This window comes from Canis lupus, chromosome 3 (assembly GCF_048164855.1).
Source record: "Canis lupus baileyi chromosome 3, mCanLup2.hap1, whole genome shotgun sequence".
NCBI lineage: Eukaryota > Metazoa > Chordata > Mammalia > Carnivora > Canidae > Canis > Canis lupus.
This window is the reverse complement of record NC_132840.1, coordinates 4,903,462-4,922,350: the sequence shown is the minus strand read 5'-3', so window position 1 is coordinate 4,922,350 and position 18,889 is coordinate 4,903,462. Positions and strand designations below refer to the sequence as shown.

General features: G+C 52.5%; 1 protein-coding gene and 1 long non-coding RNA gene across 6 annotated transcripts in view; one reads left to right on the top strand and one right to left on the bottom strand.

The window, feature by feature from the left end:
* The window catches only part of CDH11 (cadherin 11), a 149,162-nt gene that overhangs the window by 64,595 nt on the left and 65,678 nt on the right, over positions 1-18,889 (top strand). The window contains exon 1 of one of the 4 annotated variants that reach the window (XM_072813977.1): positions 7,246-7,376. The exons of the other annotated variants lie outside the window; for them this stretch is intronic. The gene's annotated coding sequence lies outside the window, so the exon portion shown is untranslated. Of the gene's footprint in view, positions 1-7,245; positions 7,377-18,889 lie in introns of those variants that run through there. 4 annotated transcript variants of the gene reach the window in all.
* On the bottom strand, positions 3,114-7,165 carry LOC140626298 (uncharacterized). 2 transcript variants are annotated; one of them, XR_012025483.1, is made up of 2 exons: positions 3,826-7,165; positions 3,114-3,364 (listed from the first exon to the last, which is right to left on the bottom strand). It is a non-coding gene; the product is annotated as an uncharacterized lncRNA (long non-coding RNA). The 2 variants fall into 2 exon arrangements; XR_012025487.1 differs by having other exon boundaries at positions 3,846-7,165.

Below are 18,889 nucleotides of genomic sequence, written 5' to 3'. Positions count from 1 at the left end.
CTACTTTCTGAGTCTCTGAAGAATGTGATTATTCGCTGTTGTTCTTGGGTTCTCTTTAGTGAACACCTGTTATGTACTAGTACAAGGGCGATGGATTTTGTGGTTGTTGTTGTTTGTATATTTGTGGGAGAGGAATGACTAGAAAACTCAGAGGAGCAAAAAGGAACTGGGTTCCTAAGGAAAGACTTAGCTGGGCAGACTAAGACAATTGCCATGTTGCTTTTTCCTCTTTTTCTTCTTTTGAAGAGAATTCTATAAATATGAACAGGGAGGCTTATATCCCATGGCCAGGAGGCTGAACCTTTTAGACCTCCAAAGACCGACCACAAGATCATAAGCCAAAAGGCTGATTTCAGATCTCAGGCCCAGCTCTGCCCCTCACTGTCCCTGTGCCCTTCGATTAATGAGCTCCTCTCCAGGCCACAGGGTAGTTGGACCTAGGGGCATTAACCATTCTTAAGTTTTAGGATTCTGTGAATCCTTTTATCTTATCTATCTTGTCAGTGATAACTAGAGCTATTTTTACAGAACATCCAGCTATCCAGATAGAATGTAAGAAATAATTCTATTGGCATGACTCCCTACATTTTAGGGTTCTAAGTCCATCAATCTGTATGTCTGTGTCTCATCTCCATATGGATGTCCAACAGATGCCTTAAATGCAGAGGCCCAGTACGTAACTTTGTCCTCTATGTCGTGTTTCGGGGTAGCATCAAAATTCATCCAGGTCAGAAATATGGAGGTGCTACTGTATGCCTCTCAGTGCCTTACCTCCAAAAGCAATTTATTTCTGTTGATTCCTACTGATGATAGTCCGGTTATCTCTGAAATACATATATTTTTTAATATCTCTTGTCTCCCCACTGCCATCCTGCAAACATAAGCCTGGTCCTCTTTCTCCAGAGTTATGACAGTTGCCACCCGACCAGTCACCTTGCCCCTGATACATCTTCCATACAACTACTGTAAACTACATCCCTATGTCCAGATAGCGTGCTACTTTCCTACTTAATCTTTTCAGTGTCAGAGATCTGAATTCCTTCGTAAATGTCTGGGACCCTCTCGGGGTAGGAGCCGCTGTTTTACTGTCTGGACTCCTCTCTTGGCCATTCTCTCTGCCCACCCAGCCTTTAGCAGACGCCTCCACTGTGGGATACTGTAGGATACAACTGTCACTTCCCCAAAGCCCGATAATCTGCCTCTCTTCGCAAGCCAGCTCTTGGTGGCTTTGTGTCTTGGCTTGGACCTCAGCACCTCTAAGGAATTCTCTCATCCCTGAAGGCTGAGCCGTGGGTATCTCCTCTACAGCACGTTGGTAGTCAGAGATTACACCATCTACTGCGTTGTCAGCAGTGGGCTGGAATTGTCTATTTGATTACCTGTCTTCTCAGCTAGACCTGGAGGTTCTTGAGGGCAGGACTTATTTGAGGACCACTGTGCTCCTAGTTGCAAGCACTGTGTCTGGACCAAAGTAGGTTCCCAATAAATATTCATCAAACACATGAATAGAGACTTTATATTTTGACTAGAACATGAGGAAGGGGAGCTGATGTTACAGAGAGAAAAGTCATAATAAATGGCAGCTAACAGGTATTGAGTGCCTAGTACACATCAGGCAAATAAGATATTGAAAGACATTGTGGCCTCCCACAATCCTTGCAGAAACCTAATGTGGTAGGTATTATAAATGTCCAAGATTCGCTAAATGAGAAAACTGAGTCTTGGAGAAGGTAACTCACTTGCCTCTGGCCATTTGACTTAATTTTTATCCTTGGAAATGTTTTTTTTTTTTTTTTTAAAGATTTATTTAATTTATTTATTTATGATAGTCACACAGAGAGAGAGAGAGGCAGAGACATATGCAGAGGGAGAAGCAGGCTCCATGCACCAGGAGCCTGACGTGGGATTCGATCCCGGGTCTCCAGGATCGCGCCCTGGGCCAAAGGCAGGCGCTAAACCGCTGCGCCACCCAGGGATCCCTATCCTTGGAAATGTTTATCATTAAGAAGTCTGGCTTCAGCTGGAGCTTAAGTCTCTTAGGCCTGAATCAATCTGCTCTGTTGTGGACCAAAAACACAGACAAACAAACAGATAAACCAGTTCCTGCAAGGGAGGCGGGACTCTTTACCTACACCCCGCTCCAGTCCCCCCACCACCACCTGCAAGCTTTTGTGACATAGATGATGACTAGACCCCTAACTCTGTGGCGACTTCCCAGGTGTTGGATACTCATATTTGAATGTGAATCTATTGGAGGACAAAATTTCAACTTGGGGAGCTCCCCAACTCTTTCTGCCTTGCTCTGGCCCATGTTTGTTATGGGAAATAAGCCAGTGAATGAAAATGCCCTTCAGGGAGCGGAGAGGCACTTCCCTGCGAAAGCACCAGTATGATCTGGAGTATGTGCCTGGCTCCCCGCAAATTACCATATTTTGCACTCATTTGCTCCGAAGCCTGGCTCAGCAGATGAGACGCATCTCTCCTGTAGACATGTCTGTGAGTGATGATCATCTCATTTCTGCCAAGCCAAATGGGTCTCTTCATTTCATCGGCCCTGTGAATTCTTCAACAGAATATGCAACTGACATTTCCTATTTTTCTAGATAATAGGGACAATTAGAATAAGGTATCAATGAAGCAGAGTCAGAAGTTAAATAGAAAGTACTTGAATTTAATTTCTCTTCCAGGATACCTGTTAGTTTCTTTTTATTTCTTTATTTCTTTTTTTTTTTTTAATTAAGAGTTCTTTTTTTTTTTAATTTTTATTATTTATGATAGTCACACAGAGAGAGAGAGAGGCAGAGACACAGGCAGAGGGAGAAGCAGGCTCCATGCACCGGGAGTCCGACGTGGGATTCGATCCCGGGTCTCCAGGATCACGCCCTGGGCCAAAGGCAGGCGCCAAACCGCTGCGCCACCCAGGGATCCCTATTTCTTTTTTTCTGCTTAGAAATTAAGAACGCCTATTTTGAAGAATTCTGCTTAGCTTTCTTCCAAGGAGAGGAAGGTAAACTATTCTAATGCTTGTAACCCCCTTGGGTTAAAAAAAAAAAAACAAAAACAAAACACAGCGTGGTACAAACAGAATGGCCGTTTGATCTTTCGGGCTAAGATTCTTGTTTTACAGAGAGGATTTTTTTTTTTTTTCTCCTTAAAGAAAGGAAAGACTTGTTTGTGGTTATACTGTAAGGTTTCAGAAGAACAAAACACAATTAACCAACAGCTTAGGCTCCAGACTCAGATTCTTGATCCCCCGTCAATTCACATGGCAGCATTTCCGGAAGGCACCTGCGGTGTGCCGGGTAGGCTCGCAGAGCAGAAGGGGCACCTCCCTTTTCATCGATGAGCTGACAGTTAAGTTGCTCTGTACAAAGTGCTCAACGTCCAGGTAGGAAGGAAAAGGAGACATGGGGTGGAGAGAGGGATAAAGAAAGAGAAAGGCTTTTAACAAGTGGTAGGGAAGCGGTTTGGGCCTACAAGATCAGCTCTGCGGCTGACCTCCAGGGAGATCCACTTGAACCTCATTCCTGGCACACACTTCCCTTGGGTCCCTCTTCAGAGCAGGGGAGGAATTACCTGGGGTAGCTCCAGGATAGGGCTTCTCCGCCTGCTACCTCCCTGGGCCTTTATTCTAGGGCACTGGGGCACAGATAGGATGGTCTTAAAGTGGAAAGTATTTGGCCTTAGGCTCATGGAAAGCTTACACGCATGAGTGCTAATCAGCAGGGCCCAGTGGTCACAGGTCACCCAGTTATCTTTCATTTGCACAAAAATCAATCCCCAAAAGCCATTTTGGTTGCCGGGGGGGGGGGTGCTGCGGCTCACCTGTGCCGAAGTATACCCACCAGGCTCGGCTTTGTTCGAAATGTTGGCAGCCTGCCTTCCACCCCCCGGGCCTGCTGGGTCTGTCTGTGAATGCACATTGCCTATTTCGGGATGTAGGCCACTGTGGAGAAAGAGGCCAAGTATCTGTCTGTAGCTGGTGTCACCTGAATAAAAAGCAGACACAGTCCACTTGCGGACTTCTTTGCAGATCTTGGGTGCCTGTGATGTGACTGTGGGTCCTGCCGTCAGCTGAGAATTACGGGCAGCGCTCATGTGCCGGGCAACACGAGGGGCCTATCTCGGCCCCAATCAATGCTAAAGGACAGACCTTCCACGGGAGTTGTGGGTCTTGAATCCTGCTGTATTTAGCTACCGATGAACACGACTCCGAGGCCACGCCTGGTAACGACAGTGAGAGCTGGTGTTTGGGGAGCCTGCCCGCGTGCAGGCACTGCGCTCGGCTGCGCGATCTTGTCGGGCGTCACCAGGACTTGGAGTGGTAGGAGTGGTACGTGCAGTCATCACGATTCTTTCATAGACGAGCATCCTGAGGTCCAGAGAGCTGAAAGTCAACTGGCTAAGGGACGCGATCAACAATGGGGGAGGCCAGGGTCCCTCCCTCCTCCTGAGCACCGACACTTCCAGTTCTTCCGTAGCTTGCCTTGCAGTCCTAAGGAAGTTAGAGGGCAACTGTATCATGGCTCTCCCGGTGTGGCCATGGCCTAAACCTCCACGTGGGTTCTGAAGGAGCCCCGGCAGCTTCTGGCTAAGGCATTAGGATGCAGCTGAGTGTGTGCACTGAGTGAGAGGGAACACACAGGGCGAGGAGGCAAAGAGAACCATCCACCTCTTGAGGACTGTTCTTGTTTTAGCCATTGGAATAGGTGCTGGAAATGAAACAAGGGGCCAAATGCACATGCTTTGGGGGAATACAGGAGTGAAACTCAAGCCGTGTCTTTGAAGAACTTCCCTCTGTGTGATGGAGCCAAATAACCATGGCAGACAAATAACCGTGATGCAAGCTCCTTCTAGACAGGTCTAGGCTGCCCTAGGAGCGTCGAGGGGGTGACTCTGGGAGACGAAACCAAGAGAAGCTTCAGTGGGGAGGTGACCTTTGGATTTAGACATGGAGCATGCATAGGAGTTTACCAAGAAAAGGCCAGGAAGGATTTTGTAGTGCAGAAGTGAGAGAGAGAGAGAGAGAGAGAGAGAGAAGGCTCAGTACAGTTCTCGGGCCACTGTTGGTCGTGACTAGGTGGTTTGTTTGTTTTCATCTTTATTATCTTTAAGTAGCTAAGACAGCTCAATAGATGAAGATGGTCTGAAATTCAAAAGGTGATAAAAGGTCTACAGAGAATCCCGTCTCCCTCCGCGCCTCCTCTCATCCATGAATTTCCTTCCCTGCGGAGGCAGTTACTATTTTTGGATTCCTCTGAGGCTGTCCAGAGATTTCCTGGATGATTATTACAACCACACGTATCCACAGAGTCACTTTCTCCACATCTGCATGTGTAGAGGGTATCTGACTACACACACTGGTATGCACGCTGTTCTAGAAAAAGAAACCTTTATTAGGTTTTTTTCCCCCTTATTCATTTGACTTGCTCTCCTTTGACTTTAAACTTTTTTAAAATCAAGAAAAATCACAAACCTGAAGAAAGTTGCAAAAATAACACAATGAATTCATTATAAACCCATCACCTAGGGACGCCTGGGTGGCTCAACGGTTCAACGTTGGGCTCGGAGCATGGTCCCGGGATCCTGGGATCGAGTCCCACATTGAGCTCCCTGCAGGGAGCCTGGTTCTCCCTCTGCCTGTGTCCCTGCCTCTCTCTGTGTGCATCTCATGAATAAATAAAACCTTTAAAAAATAAAAAAATAAAAAATAAGCCCATCATCTAAGATAGCTGATTTTTTTTAATCATTTGCCATGTTCCGTGCAACGATTGCATGGATTTAATCCCGAATTAAGGTACAGCTTGGATGTCAGTTACCCAGAGATCTGTGTGAGGCTTCGCCTCCCCAGCACTTACTTCCTGGACACCCCAGGTTTCCTGGAAATCTAGAACATGGTCCTCCTTGTGTCAGTTGCTCTGAGATGCCATGAGCAGCAAATCTGCCTCCAGGATGGAGATAGCAGGGCGGGCCCTTCTCTGGGCCACTCGATACCCACCTGTGCTCATCCCTGGCAGAGGTTTCTCCCTGCCTTGTCACGTGCTCACTCAGCAAGCGGTGAGCGTCTCGGGCAGGTGAGCGAGCTCTCTGCACTTGCCTTCTGGGCCCAGTGGTCCAGGGTGGGAACACACAACACAGTCGGGTAAAATCTGATCCCTTCCCTTCCGACACCCGGCCCTTTAGACAGTAGAGGTCTTCTGTTTGTCAGCTTCAACGCGGCAACCTCAAAGCCTGGCGTAGGATTCTCTCCTTTCAGAGATCAAAGCCCCCCGAGCACTGCTCAAGTTATCATCTGCGCGCTTCCTGCGTGCATGCCATGGCAAGGGACGGTTTTATTCTACGTGAGAGGGACTCTGAATACTGTGACAGGCAGGAAGTAACCCAAGAAGACAGTGCGAGATGGTTTTGTAGTCAAGAGCTCTGGGCCCAGGAGGATAGTTTTCAGGTATTCACTCAGTCACTCATCAAATAATTATTGAAATCCTTCGCGGCCTCTTTCATGCTTTGTATCAAGACATGTGCGTGCTCTCTGCAGACCGTGTGATGGTGACCTGGGGGGGGGGGGCAGCCAGAGAGATGCATCTCGGCTGGAGGAGGCAGGTGGAGCTGAGAGCAGCAGGGGAAGATCTCTAGGGAGGGACTTCCTGGCCAGGTAGCCGTTCATTCGCACATGGAACACCCGCCGACGGACGCTTTGCCCCGCTCTAATTCCACGTGTTCACCTGGGAATAAGACCTACTGCGGTTCCTATTTTTATGGGACTCCTATGCCGGTGAGGGGGTGTCCCCCGACCTCCCTGTGTGTCCACCTGTTTCCTTATGTTCCGTCCAGGAGGTTCCGCCGCTCCCACTGGGGCAGGACAAAAAAAATCAGGCCATGGCCTGTCGGCTCTCGGTGGCCTCGTGTGATTCCTAAGCCAGAGAATCGCCCTCTCCTCCGGAGGCTACTAACCCAAATTACCCCGTGCCCTGTGGGGGCCTCGGAGCTCAAGGAAGTCGGAGACTGCAGAGAAGGACCGGTCACAGGCCGTGCTAAAATCTGCCTCCAATTAGCTGTGTCTGCCGAGGGTCTAGGAGGCTGCAGCCTGACACCTGGCAGATGCCTCTATTTGGAAGCTTCAGAAAAATCGCGGAGGGGCCAGTGAGTTCATCTTTTCAAGAGGCTCTGGATTTTAGAATCTCAGCACCATTCCAAAGGCTGTTAGGTTGCCACAGCAACAGTTCTTATACATTCTCTTTCCTTTCTTTCTTTCTCTCTCTCTCTCTCTCTCTCTCTCTTTTTTTTTTTTTTTAATAAGAAAATGAACTGTGAAAAATCCGGCCACAGACTTGCCAGGAAGGGCTGGGTGAGGAGGTGCCTCTCTAAACCAACGTCTAGTAAGTTCCCCCGAGTACCGTGTGTCTGTCCCTAACAGATGCTGTCTCGGGCCTTTCCACGCTCCCCACTTTCACTGCAGAATTTCCACTTGAAACCTGGACCCAGGAGGATTGTTCTTCATTGCCCCAACCCGTTGACGTCAGGCTTGGGGCAAAGAAGAAGCCTGCCTTGCTGGTGAGCCTTCAGGTCCTCTGGGGTCGGAGCGGGACCCGCGAGGGCAGTGAGCACCCCGTGCTCCCCCCGGGCACGGCCAGGGTGGCGGCACCCCGGCTCCTGGGAGCACGGCCTCCTCGGCACCTCTCCTCCAAGCTGCTGCAGGATTTCTCCAAAATCCAAATGCAAAGTTGCTTACCTTGAAAACCTTAAGCTTCGGAAGACCATGGTCTCTTGCAGGATAAGTTACAGGGCGCGTGGCTCATAAGACGGCCAGGATCCCGCCTCCCCTCCCTCTCGTCTCCTGAAGCTCCCAAGCCATCCCCAGGTCAGCCCCCATTTATGCTCCATCCATAGCTTATTGCTGGTAGTCCTGGGACTCCCTGGGGTGATTCCATCCGGATTCCCTTGCACAAGGTTTCCGCCTCTTTCCCCATTTCTCTAGATACGTAGAGAAGAGTCCTCTCCTCCGGGTGGGGTTCCCTGGGCCAGTGGGACAGGTGGTCACTTCTCTCCCTCCAATGTGTTGGCGCCTTGGGCGGGGGGGAGGGGTCCATATGCCTTCCATGGACCCCAGGTACCTTCACTTTCAAGAGCTCCTTCTACCATAAAAAATAAATATATTCTATGGGTGATTTGTTATAAAGACGAATATAATCTCCCCCCTCCAAAAAAAGGTGATTAATTCCCCTTCTGACTTTAAAAGAAATTACAAAGTTGCTGTGTGAGGATGTGGGGAAAAGGGAATTCAGTGCACCCTTGGTGGGAATGTAAAGTGGTAACAGCCACTGTGCAAAAGACTATGGAGGTTTCTCAAAAAATTAAAGATAGAACTACCGTATGACCCGGTAATTCCACTTTTGGGTGTTTACCCAGAGGGGGCAAAAACATTGACTTGAAAAGGTATCTGCACCCCCATGTTCATCACACATTATTTATAGTAGCCACGATACGGAAGCATGTCCACAGACAGACGAGTGGATAAGGACCGTGTCACGCAGGAATATTACGTAGCCATAAAAAAGGAAACCTTGCCGTTTATACCAACGTGGATGGCCCCTGACGGCATTATGCTAAGGGAAATATGTCAGGCAGAGGAAGACAAGAACCATACGATCTCACTTATACGTACCATCTTAAGGCAAAACAAAATGTAAAACCGAATTCACGGATACAGAGAACAGATTGGCGGTTGCCGGAGGCAGGGGGTCGGGGGATGGGGGTGGGCAAAATAGGTGAAGGTGATCAAAGGGTACAAAGTTCCCCGTTATAAAATAAATCAGTCCTGGGTACGTAGTGTGCAGCATGGTGACTACAGTTAATGATACCGTAGCGTACACTTGAAAGTTGCCGAGAAAGAGGGTCTTAAAAACTCGCATCACAAGAAAAAAATACAGCTAAATGGGGTGCCCGGTGTTAACCAGGTTTATGGTGGTGATCGTCTTGCAGTCTAAACATATTAACCAGTATGTTGTGCACCTGGAACGAATATGATGTCATATGTCGATTATATCTTCATTAAGAAAATAATCGGAAAAAAAAGAATGAATGAATAAATGAATGAATGAATGAATGAATGAATGAATAAATAAATAAATAAATAATCAGGCAAAAAAAAAAATTCCCGTGAGCCTCTCGAGTATTTCGGGCCCAGGCACGTGCCTGGTGGAGAAGCCGGTGTGGCTTCCCGTGTGACCTCGTAGCCACTTACCGCCTCTAGGCCTGCAAGATCTTCGAGGCCGCAGGCTGCTCAGTGCTGGGGCCTGCATCGCAGGGCGTGGGCTGGGCGAGCGGCCTTCCTGGGGGAGGCGGCCTCCGTCCCCGGGCCCCCGCTGCCGAGTGTGGCCGGCTCCTCGCACCCGGCGGTGCCCGCTGCCCAGGGCCGTGTTCCAGAGGGACAGCGTGCTGCTGCCGCAGCGTCTGTGCATCCCGCTCCTTGAGCCCCGCGCAGGGACGCTGTGCATCCCATTCTCTGGAGGAGTAAGCTGAGGCGCAGGGAGGTTGAGCCGAGTCTGGGGGACAGCTGCCGTCTGCCCGGGGTCACAGCCAGGGCGCGGTGGGAGCCGTGACTCTGAGCCCTGGTCCCTCGGGGACTCCTCGGGGCTCCACCAACCCAGACTGCCCCCCGCCCTTCTGCCCGGGCCAAGAGGACCCACCACCCCCCGCGCAGGTGCAGCTTCCTCAGCGCCCTCGAGTGGCAGCTCCAGCCCCGACCGCGGCCCTCGGGGCAGCCCGCCCGTGTGGCCTGGATCAGCCGGGCCTGTCCCAGGTGCCACAGGGTGACCCGAGCCTGTCGTCGGGCCCCCACCGGCCGCCCTCCTCCACCCTGCTCCCCCCGCGGGACACTGCCCTCGGGCGCCCAGGCTGTCACTCGCGCGGTGGGCGGCAAGGCCCCGGGTCCCCGTGAGCCCTGCATGCCCTGGGCCTCCGTGGTTTCCCCGGAACGGGAGCGTGGGCCACCCGGGAAGCGGGACAGCAGGGACCTCTCGCCACAGGGACCTGAAACCAAGACGGATTTCAGTCCTGGTCCTGCCCCTCGGGGGGGGGGGGGGCGTGTCCGGAGCCTTCGGGCTGCCCGGGCGCCGTGGAGGGCAAGAGAAGCCCCGCTGGGCCCTGCTCCTTGCTTGCACAGGAGTCCTGCTCCCAGGGGGTGGGGGGTCCCCCTCGGCCCTTCCAGGGAGCCCAGCGCCAGGGCTGGGTCGGGGCGGCCCAGGAGAGCCCGGCTGCCAGCAAGGAGGCCTGAGGCACGGGTCCCCATCCGAAGCCGAATTGAAAAGCGAGGAGGGAGCGGGGGCAGGTCTGGGCCTAATGTGCCCCGGCGGGGGGGGGGGGGGGGCATGGACCGCCAGGGCCCTTGGGCCTTCCCCCGCAGTGTGTCATGACCCCATCCCATCGGGATCACATGCAGGCCCCCACCGTGTCGCCGGGCAGTCCCTGACACACCCCGGCCCGGCCCTCTCCAGCCTCAGGGCCCCGCGGGCTGTTCCCGCGGCCCCTGGTGAGCAGCCAGCGCCGCCTCGACGCCCCCGCCCGCGCCCAGCCCGTTGCTCCCCATTTCGTCTTCCGTCCAGCCCTTCGCCACAGCCGTCGGGGGCTGCGGACACTGTTCTTTGGTGCGTCTCCTTTTGTCCTTTCCTCCTGCTCGATGAGCTCCCGGGCCCCGGCGCCGCAGACCCGGCCCGGCGGGCATCGAGGGGGCGCTGCCCAACCAGCAGCCGCGCGCCTGGGCCGCCCGAAGTCCTGAACGTCCCCTGCTGGGGCGGCCGTGCACCGACCCACCTGGCCCCGGGGGAGGGTGCACCTGTAATACTCCGGGAAATCAGGGCTCCCGTGGGGTTGGTACCCAAAGTGGTTGCGCCCAAGCCGACACCGAGAACAGTAGCCGGGCGCTGCGGTGCCTGGGCCGGTGTCAGTCAGGGAGCGCGGCAACAATCCGGGCTTCTAAAGCTCGTTAGTAGGAATTTTTGAGATGTAGCCCTTACTCCACTTCCTTCTTGACAAATGGCGTTTGTCGCCATTGAGATCTTTTATTTCAATTACGCGCCGGCGTTGGAGGGAGAAGCTTTGTGACAATAGCAAAAGGCGTAAGACGTCCCGAGCGTGCTACTCTCGCTGTCCCCGTTGCTAAACTCGACTGGACAGTTCATTAAGATGAAAAATGAACAGCACATGCTTTGGGGGGTAAGTGTGGAACGTGACAGCTTGCGGAGGCTCTGGCGTGCGGGGCAGCAGAGCGATGACAGCCGTGCTGGGCTTCAGAGGTGACGACTGGCCAATCAGGCAGGAGGCAGGAGTGAGGGACCCCGGGGCGGGGGGCTCAGCGGTTGAGCACCTGCCTTCGGCCCAGGGAGTGACCCCGGGGTCCTGGGATCGAGTCCCACGTCGGGCTCCCTGCATGGGGCCTGCTTCTCCCTCTGCCTGGGTCTCTGCCTCTCTCTCTCTCCCTCTCTCGAATAAATAAATAAATTTAAAAAAAAAGTCAGGAGTTTAGCCAGCACCCACATGTGTGTTCAGCCCTGAGCTGAGGTGCTGGGGGGGGATAGAAAATGCAGGAAACACGGCCTTTGAGCTGCACGAACATGCCATGTACTTGGCAGGGCTGAGGGGACGTCAGCTGTCAATCTAAGAGCTGCGGAGGGGAAATATCAAATGTCTGACACTTTGGTGCTCACGGTAAGTCCAGGAGTAATACAGTGTGAACCTCAGCGATTTCTTGGACCTTGAAGAATAGCAAGATGGTGATTAGCAACCTATGTTCTAAATATAGTAGCGGCTCCTGGCCATGAGTTTGCTTCTGGGTGGTGGTGAAAATGTTCTAGAACTAGGCAGTGGTGGATTCATGCAGAACTTTGAAAATAAACTAAAAAAAAAAAAAAAAAAAACACCCACAATTGTGCACTTTCAAAGGGTGGACTTAATGATACTGATCAGATTTTATCTCAAAAAGACGATCTTTTAGGTCTGCAAATTCTACACAGCTGAGTTCTTCTTTTTTTTTACTTATTTTTATTTTTTTTTACAGCTGAGTTCTAATCAATTTGTTATATGCTCAGAAAATTGGGCTTAGTTCAAACATAAAAAAAAGGGGGGGTAGGGCACATTAACATGGACAGGCAGGAAGCGCATACCCATTCTACAGATGAGGAAATGGAGAGGCCGGTCGGTTCGTGGCCTGCCCATGAAGGCACGTGGCTGGCGGATCGTGGGGCTGGGACTTTACCTCCAGACCTTGTCGCTCCAGAGCTCAGATGCTTCCCACCCGTCCCACCACCCCTTGCTCGTGCCCAGAAAAATCCATCCCAGAGTGAAGTAATAACATGAACGGCAACAAAGAGGGGACTGGTTTGCCTCCGCAACACATCCTTACCATCCCCTCTCTCATCAGTTGTGCGGAAGGAGCCCCGCAGCCCCCGCTGCAGGCACTCGAGGTGCACCTGCCCCCACGCAGGCCTCGTGTGTCCCCGCAGCCTTCTCCCCCGATGCGAGCGGAATGTCGAGGTGAAACCATAGAGACGTGGGATCCACGGCTGTTTAGAGACGAGGCTGGAGTCAGGTGTCCTGCCCGTTAAGCAGAGATGCGAATGCTGCTCCTTGTCCCCTCCGTAGGAGGAGCAGGTGCACTTTGCTGTGGTAAAGCACAGAGTCTAGATTACAGCCACTTAGGTCATTATCCCCGCCTGCAGTTAGTACCCGAGCTTTGATGTCCTTCTCCACTTACTGGCGTAAATAGTGGGGCAGGTTCTCATCCTGTTGGACAGGATGGAAATCTGACTCAAGATTTGTAAATACTGCTGCATTTAATTCATTTCCACGGAGACACTGGAATGACGGCATCCTGGGAAACAGCCCGCGGAGGCATCGGGATGCATTAACCTGAGCAGCGAGATCAAAACAAAAGCTCGGTCTGCATCTCCCGCCAGAGCCCGGATCCCGCAGCCCCAGCCCCGCCGCTGGCTGCATTCGGGGAGCATAAATAAAATCCGGTCCTCACACCGTAGGGAGGGATGGGGATTTACGAAGGGGGAGTCTTAACGCAGCTGACATCCACTTTTCCCATTTCGTTGACTTTTTTCTTTAGCTCTAAAAGCGTTCAAAGAACAATAAGATAATAGCGTTAATAATAACAGCCGTAATAATTAAAGGCTCCTACTTCCTGAAGTACGCCCTGGCCTCTTTCAGAGTAGTTGCTCTTCTCCTTCATTGAAGGTTGACTCACAAGTGGAAACACCTGGATTCTGATCTTGTCTCTGCCTGCCCGTGGCTAGCAGGGTGAGTGCTCCGTGCCGCTCCCAGCGATCAGAACAACCACCCGATCAGCGGTGCCTGTTCTATAGGAATTGTGTGACAACTGAAGAGGATACCACCTCTAAAGCACTTGGACCAATGCGTGTCGCCTAGAAAGGCTCCCCAGAGAGGACTCGGAGTGGAGCTGATGTCCATGCAGAAGTCTGTAGGATCACAGATATGCAACTGGGTGTTTCCAAATGTGGGGCTGTGTAGACCGGGGTTCTCAGCAGTTGATGGCTTCCAGGTGATAGCCAGGTCCTTTCTCCACGCCCCCCCCCCCACACACACACAACGTGTGCATGCACGTTGTGAGGAGAGCTGGCTCGAGTGTCAGCCTGTCAAGGTGGCCACAGGTAGGGCTTCCCCTGGGCTGGCTGGCCCCACACTGGTCACCACGGGCAGGTGCTTCTCCTTGCAGAAGGGCAGCACCTGTGTAAATGCCCCACAAACTACAGAAGCAGCACAGTCCATGGGGCAGGAGTGGTGTCCTGGAAAGAGCCCAGCAGGGTCAGTTCTGCCTCTACCTGTGCTCCTGAATGGAACAGCTACTCTCTCGAGCTAATGACTTTTGTTCTTGTTTCAGTGGAACAGGAAACTGTGACTCTCCTGACTATCACACACGGCTGAGGAAGGCCTTTCTTGTTTTTTAAGATTTTATTTATTTATTCATGAGACACACAGAGAGGGGCAGAGACCCAGGCAGAGGGAGAAGCAGGCTTCATGCAGGCTTCTGATGTGGGACTCAATCCCAGGACCCTGGGATCATGACCTGAGCCAAAAGCAGATGCTCAACCGCTGGGCCACCCAGGTGCCCCCTTTCATTTTTTAGGTTGTGAGATTGCACCCGCCCCGCTCCTTCCCCAGCGTGATGTAGTCCAGCATATAAGAGCACGGGCCACGGAGTTGCCCCGTGTAGATCATCCCTGCTTCGGTGACTGTAGCCGGGTGATTGGATTCCAAGCAAGCTTCAGCTTGCTCATCTGCGAAATGGGTGATTTAGTCTGACACCGCTGTTGTAAGAAACTACCACAAACTTGGTGGCTGAAAACAACACAGCTTTATTACCTGAGAATTTTGGAGATCAGAAGTCTGAAATGAGTCCTACGGGCTGGAATCAGGTGGGTGACAGGGCCGGTTTCCTTCTGGAGGCCCCAGGGGAGAACCTTATTTTTGTCCTTTTCAGCGTCTCAGGGCCTCCTGCATCCATCTCTTGACTAATGGCTTCTTCCTCTCTCTTCGAAGCCCACCACACCACCCTCCGTGTTTGTCACCACATCTCCCCTTTCTCCGGCCCTCCTGCCGCCCTCTTGTAAGGACCCTGTGATTACGTGGAGCCCCGGCTACGTGCCCATCTCAAGGCCCTTAATCTAAGCACATCTTCAGAGTGCTCTTTGCCGTACAGGGGGGACCCGCGCATGCTGAGAACTATATGGGGACGTCTCTGGGGAAGGGACAGTGTCCCTACTCTTGGGGCTGTTGCAAAAATCAAATGGGACCATGCACGTTAAACACCCAGCGCAGTCTCCTAACTCAACAAAGGTTCAGGCTTCTCCTTAGAAGTCCTGATACCACGTCTGCTTCCGCACCCCCAGGGTCAGCCGAGGCTTCCCACAGCCCTGAGTCCCACGGTTCTGCTCCCCGGCGGAGCGGAATCCCTGCTCGGCAGAGGCTGCAGGCTCCCACTCCTCTTAGTCCGGAAAGGAAGGCGGTCGGTGTGCAGAGCTGGCCCCGCAGCAGGGCTGCCTCGGCCCAGGCGAGCCTCCTTTCTACACCTCAGCTTGCTTCTTGGTAGACTGAGGTGAGGGCAAGGGCTTGACTCGGGGGTTCTTACTTCCACTGAAGACCTTTGCACTGTAGTAACTGAGCACGAGTGCCCCCTCACTCCCACGCCAAACGTGCAAGCTCATGTGAGCTGTATTTACTGGCCTTTCAGGGAAAACAGCCTGTTGCAAAATAGCAGCGAGGGAAACAACTCTCAGCCTCTGGGGCTGTGAGGCTTCCTGGGGCTTCCTGACTGTGGGTGCTTCTGGCCTGGCCAGGCCGCACAGGGACATATCTGGGGGGCTGGCCCTGGGCACCCCGGGTAGCCGTGTGGACAAGGGGGGGTCCGAGCTCCGGCTGCCGGGATGCAGGAGGCAGGGGCTGAATTCTTCTGCGTAGAAGTTACGCGCTCACAGATCAAGGATTGCAGAGGACAAACGTGGAAAGGGGAAGAAGCCCACTGTGTGTCAGACACGTCTTGCTGTCATTTAATCCCGCCACTTTGCCTTGTGCGGGGGAGCATTTTATCTCCATTTTTCAAATGAGAAAACGGAGCCCGAGAAAGATTGAACAATTTGCCTGATGCCTCACAGCTGGTAAGTGGCACGAGGAAAGGGAAATTGGATTAATGCCTCAAGTCCCAGCCGGAGCTTCGTGGCTGCAGCGGCAGGCCCTGCCTCCGCCTGAGCGGTCAGGTGCGCTCCCCGCGTGCTGGCTCCTGTCCGGGCCCCTGGTCACCCCCGCGGGGCCCCGCTCCCCCTAATGGACCGAGAGCTCAGGCCACCGCATATTGTGTTGCAGCATTTTTTCTCTTTCACCCCAAATTCTTACAAAAAGCATCACCATCTGCCCAGGCCTCTTCATTTCGGCCCTGTCTTCCCATCTCAAATCTAGTCTTCTCCTAGTTGCTTTGGCAGAGAGGTGAACGACGGATGTTCAGAGTAAGACTTAAGCCTCCCATCTCGCCTTCAGAGTCAGCCACCCTCGGCTGGGCACCTGACCCGACTGTGGCACCGTCTTCACCCATGACGCCTCTGGAGCTGTTTCAGGGGGGGTCTGTGTTTTGAATCATTTTGGAAATGGGAAGGATATGTTTGGGGAGAATATCGGAAGCTCATCGGATGTATCCAGAGACAAGACGGTGTTAGGAGATTATGCCACAAAGCATGGGTTTGTGGCTCTAATGAGTTGGGTCTGCAATTCTTTTAGCAGCCAGAAGCTTCTCCATCAGGACTTCTGGATGCATGGGTTCAGGTGTCTGCACAGTTCCTGAGGACCGGGAACATGGGCACCTCACAAGCAGGTGCAGTGTTAGATCCAGCGCCTCGTAGAGTCCTGAGCAGAAGGAAGCCAAGGCTTGAGTCAACTACGCATGGCATTCCCAACCTAGCGCAAGCCACGGTGAGGGTCAGCAGGCTCTGGGAGAGAGGAAAAGCAAAACAAGACACCATAGAATTTTTTTCTCTATGAGAAAGGCAGTACTCAAGGGTCAGACACCTTCCATCAAATTGTTAAAAGTTAAGCCTCTAGGATTGGACGGATCGGGGGTCTCACAGCTGTTTGACCCTGGGTGAGTTACTACTTCTCAGAGCTTCAGTATCTTCATCTCTAACCCCACTGGGCTGAATGCCGATTAAATAAAGCCTGCAGAGGGCTCGGCTCAGTGCTGAGCATGAGACAAGCACCCAGTAATTGCGAGCCACCCTCATCACGGGCTGCTGTTAATCAGCTGCGTCCTTCTGGAGGAGAAGCATCCAACTGAAGGCTGAATCGTGGCTGATTTTGGAGCTGTCCACTCCCACATGGAAACTTCGTTCCCCATCAGGGAGTATTTTTTTCCTTTCTTGGGGCAGGTTTTTCAGCCTAAGCCCTCCTCGCAGGATGGCAGCTTTCCTGTTCACTAGCATCCCTGAACATTAGAGAGTATGACTTATTCCTTGGTTCCCCATCAATAAAATGAGGGTAATAATAGCCCTTACCTTTGTGGGCTGATGTGTAAAATGAGCTAATGTTTGTGAAAGCCCTTTGTAAATTACGAAGTGCGATAAAGTATGAATTATTATTGTGATTGCTCTATTCCAGGCAATTCATAAACAATGCAGAAAATTAAGGATGCGTACTGCCGGCATTCAAAAAGCATTTATGCCTTTTTAAGTATATGGCTATAAACTATCAGCAGATGGGTCTGACAATACAGTGTTCAATCTGATTTAAATATTAGTAACCGCCGACCGAGAGCGACTTCCTAGCAGGGACAGTGTGGCGGATGCCAGCAGGCGGCGGGGCACAGTGCGTCGCTGTGACAGCTCTGGTTCCGCCAGGTTTGCACACCATGTGCTTTGCGACTTCGCCCCGAGTTACCAAAGATCCCCTAAACCACACTTCCCTCTTTCATGAAATAGAGATGATGATGCCTGCCTCACTGAGCTGCGGTGAACAGTAACTGGGATACCCATCACAGAGCCCCAGGTGTATCACCAAGTTCAGGGGACTCGGGAACCTCCTAATTGCAGTCCTCTTACCCCTCTGATGGACAGACGTCGTGTCTTTCCCCATCGGCCCCTCACTGAGAAACACTAATCACGATTAGAGTCCGTGCCTTCGGCTGGGCTCCCAGCGGCTCCCTGAGACCGCCGCCACCAACGCTCAGCACTCCCCTTCCCAACACCTCACTGGCCCTGCTGACCTCCAGGCCTCAGAGGTCAGTTCTGGCAGGGCCAGGTCTTGGCAGATTCCAATGCCGCCTCTTGGGTGGTGGGGAGGGGGGTGGATGGAGTGGAAGACCACGTGTTACAGCCAGTGTGAACACCCCGGCCATGCCCGTGCAGTGAGGAGGGGACTCCCTGGACTCCAAGGACCTCAGGTGACCAGCTGACTCCATCTGGACGGTCCGGTGACAGCCATGTCCACACCGCTTCAGTGGCAATCAGAGCAATGTAAAATTGACCTTAACACTATGAGGTTCAAGGCGCCAAGGTTTCGATGCTGATAATGCCCTGTAGTGTTTACTGAGCACTTGCTATATGGCCCACACAGTGTCCAGCACATCACAGGAATGACCTCATTTAATCCTCACAACAAGGCGAGGAGAACTGTGCTATACTAGTACCTCTGCTCTTCAGATGAGGCCGTGAGATGCGGACGAGCAGAGGCCAGCTTTAACCCCAGTGCCCTCGGTGGTGGTAGTTGGGCCAGCTCACATGGGACCAGTGTCCTGGAAGAAGGGTGGCGGGGAGACTGAGAAATCACCCAGGTCAGATCGCACCCTGCCCTTCCCCAACTGAGTGAGTGTCCCAGAGCTGCCATGGGAACAAAGTGCCATACACTAGGTGGCTTAAGCAACAGAAATTTATCAAATCACAGTTCTGGAGGCCAGAAGTCTAAAAATCAAGGTGTCGGCAGAGTTGACTTCGTCCGAGGGCTGCGAGGGGGAATTGCCATATGTTCCTCCTAGCTTCTGATACCCTCAGACACTCTTTGGCTTGTGAATGGTGCCCCCGCCCCATGTCCAAAGCCCTCCTGTTCATAAGGATTATAATCTGGATTAGAATCTACCCTAATGACTTCATCTTCAGTTCATCATTTGCAAAAACCGTATTTCTAAATAAGGTCCCTTTCAGAGGCACTGGGGTTAGGACTCCAGCATCTCTTTGGGAGACCTAATTCCATGCTAATCCCATCTCCGCTCTGCGTCCCACCACGGTCAGTATCGCGCTACCTGCTGAAGGTAAGGAGATGAACGGAACATACGTGATCCCCATCGTCGTGGAGCACCGATAATGTCCTCCCGGACAATTCCTGTCACTAGCCC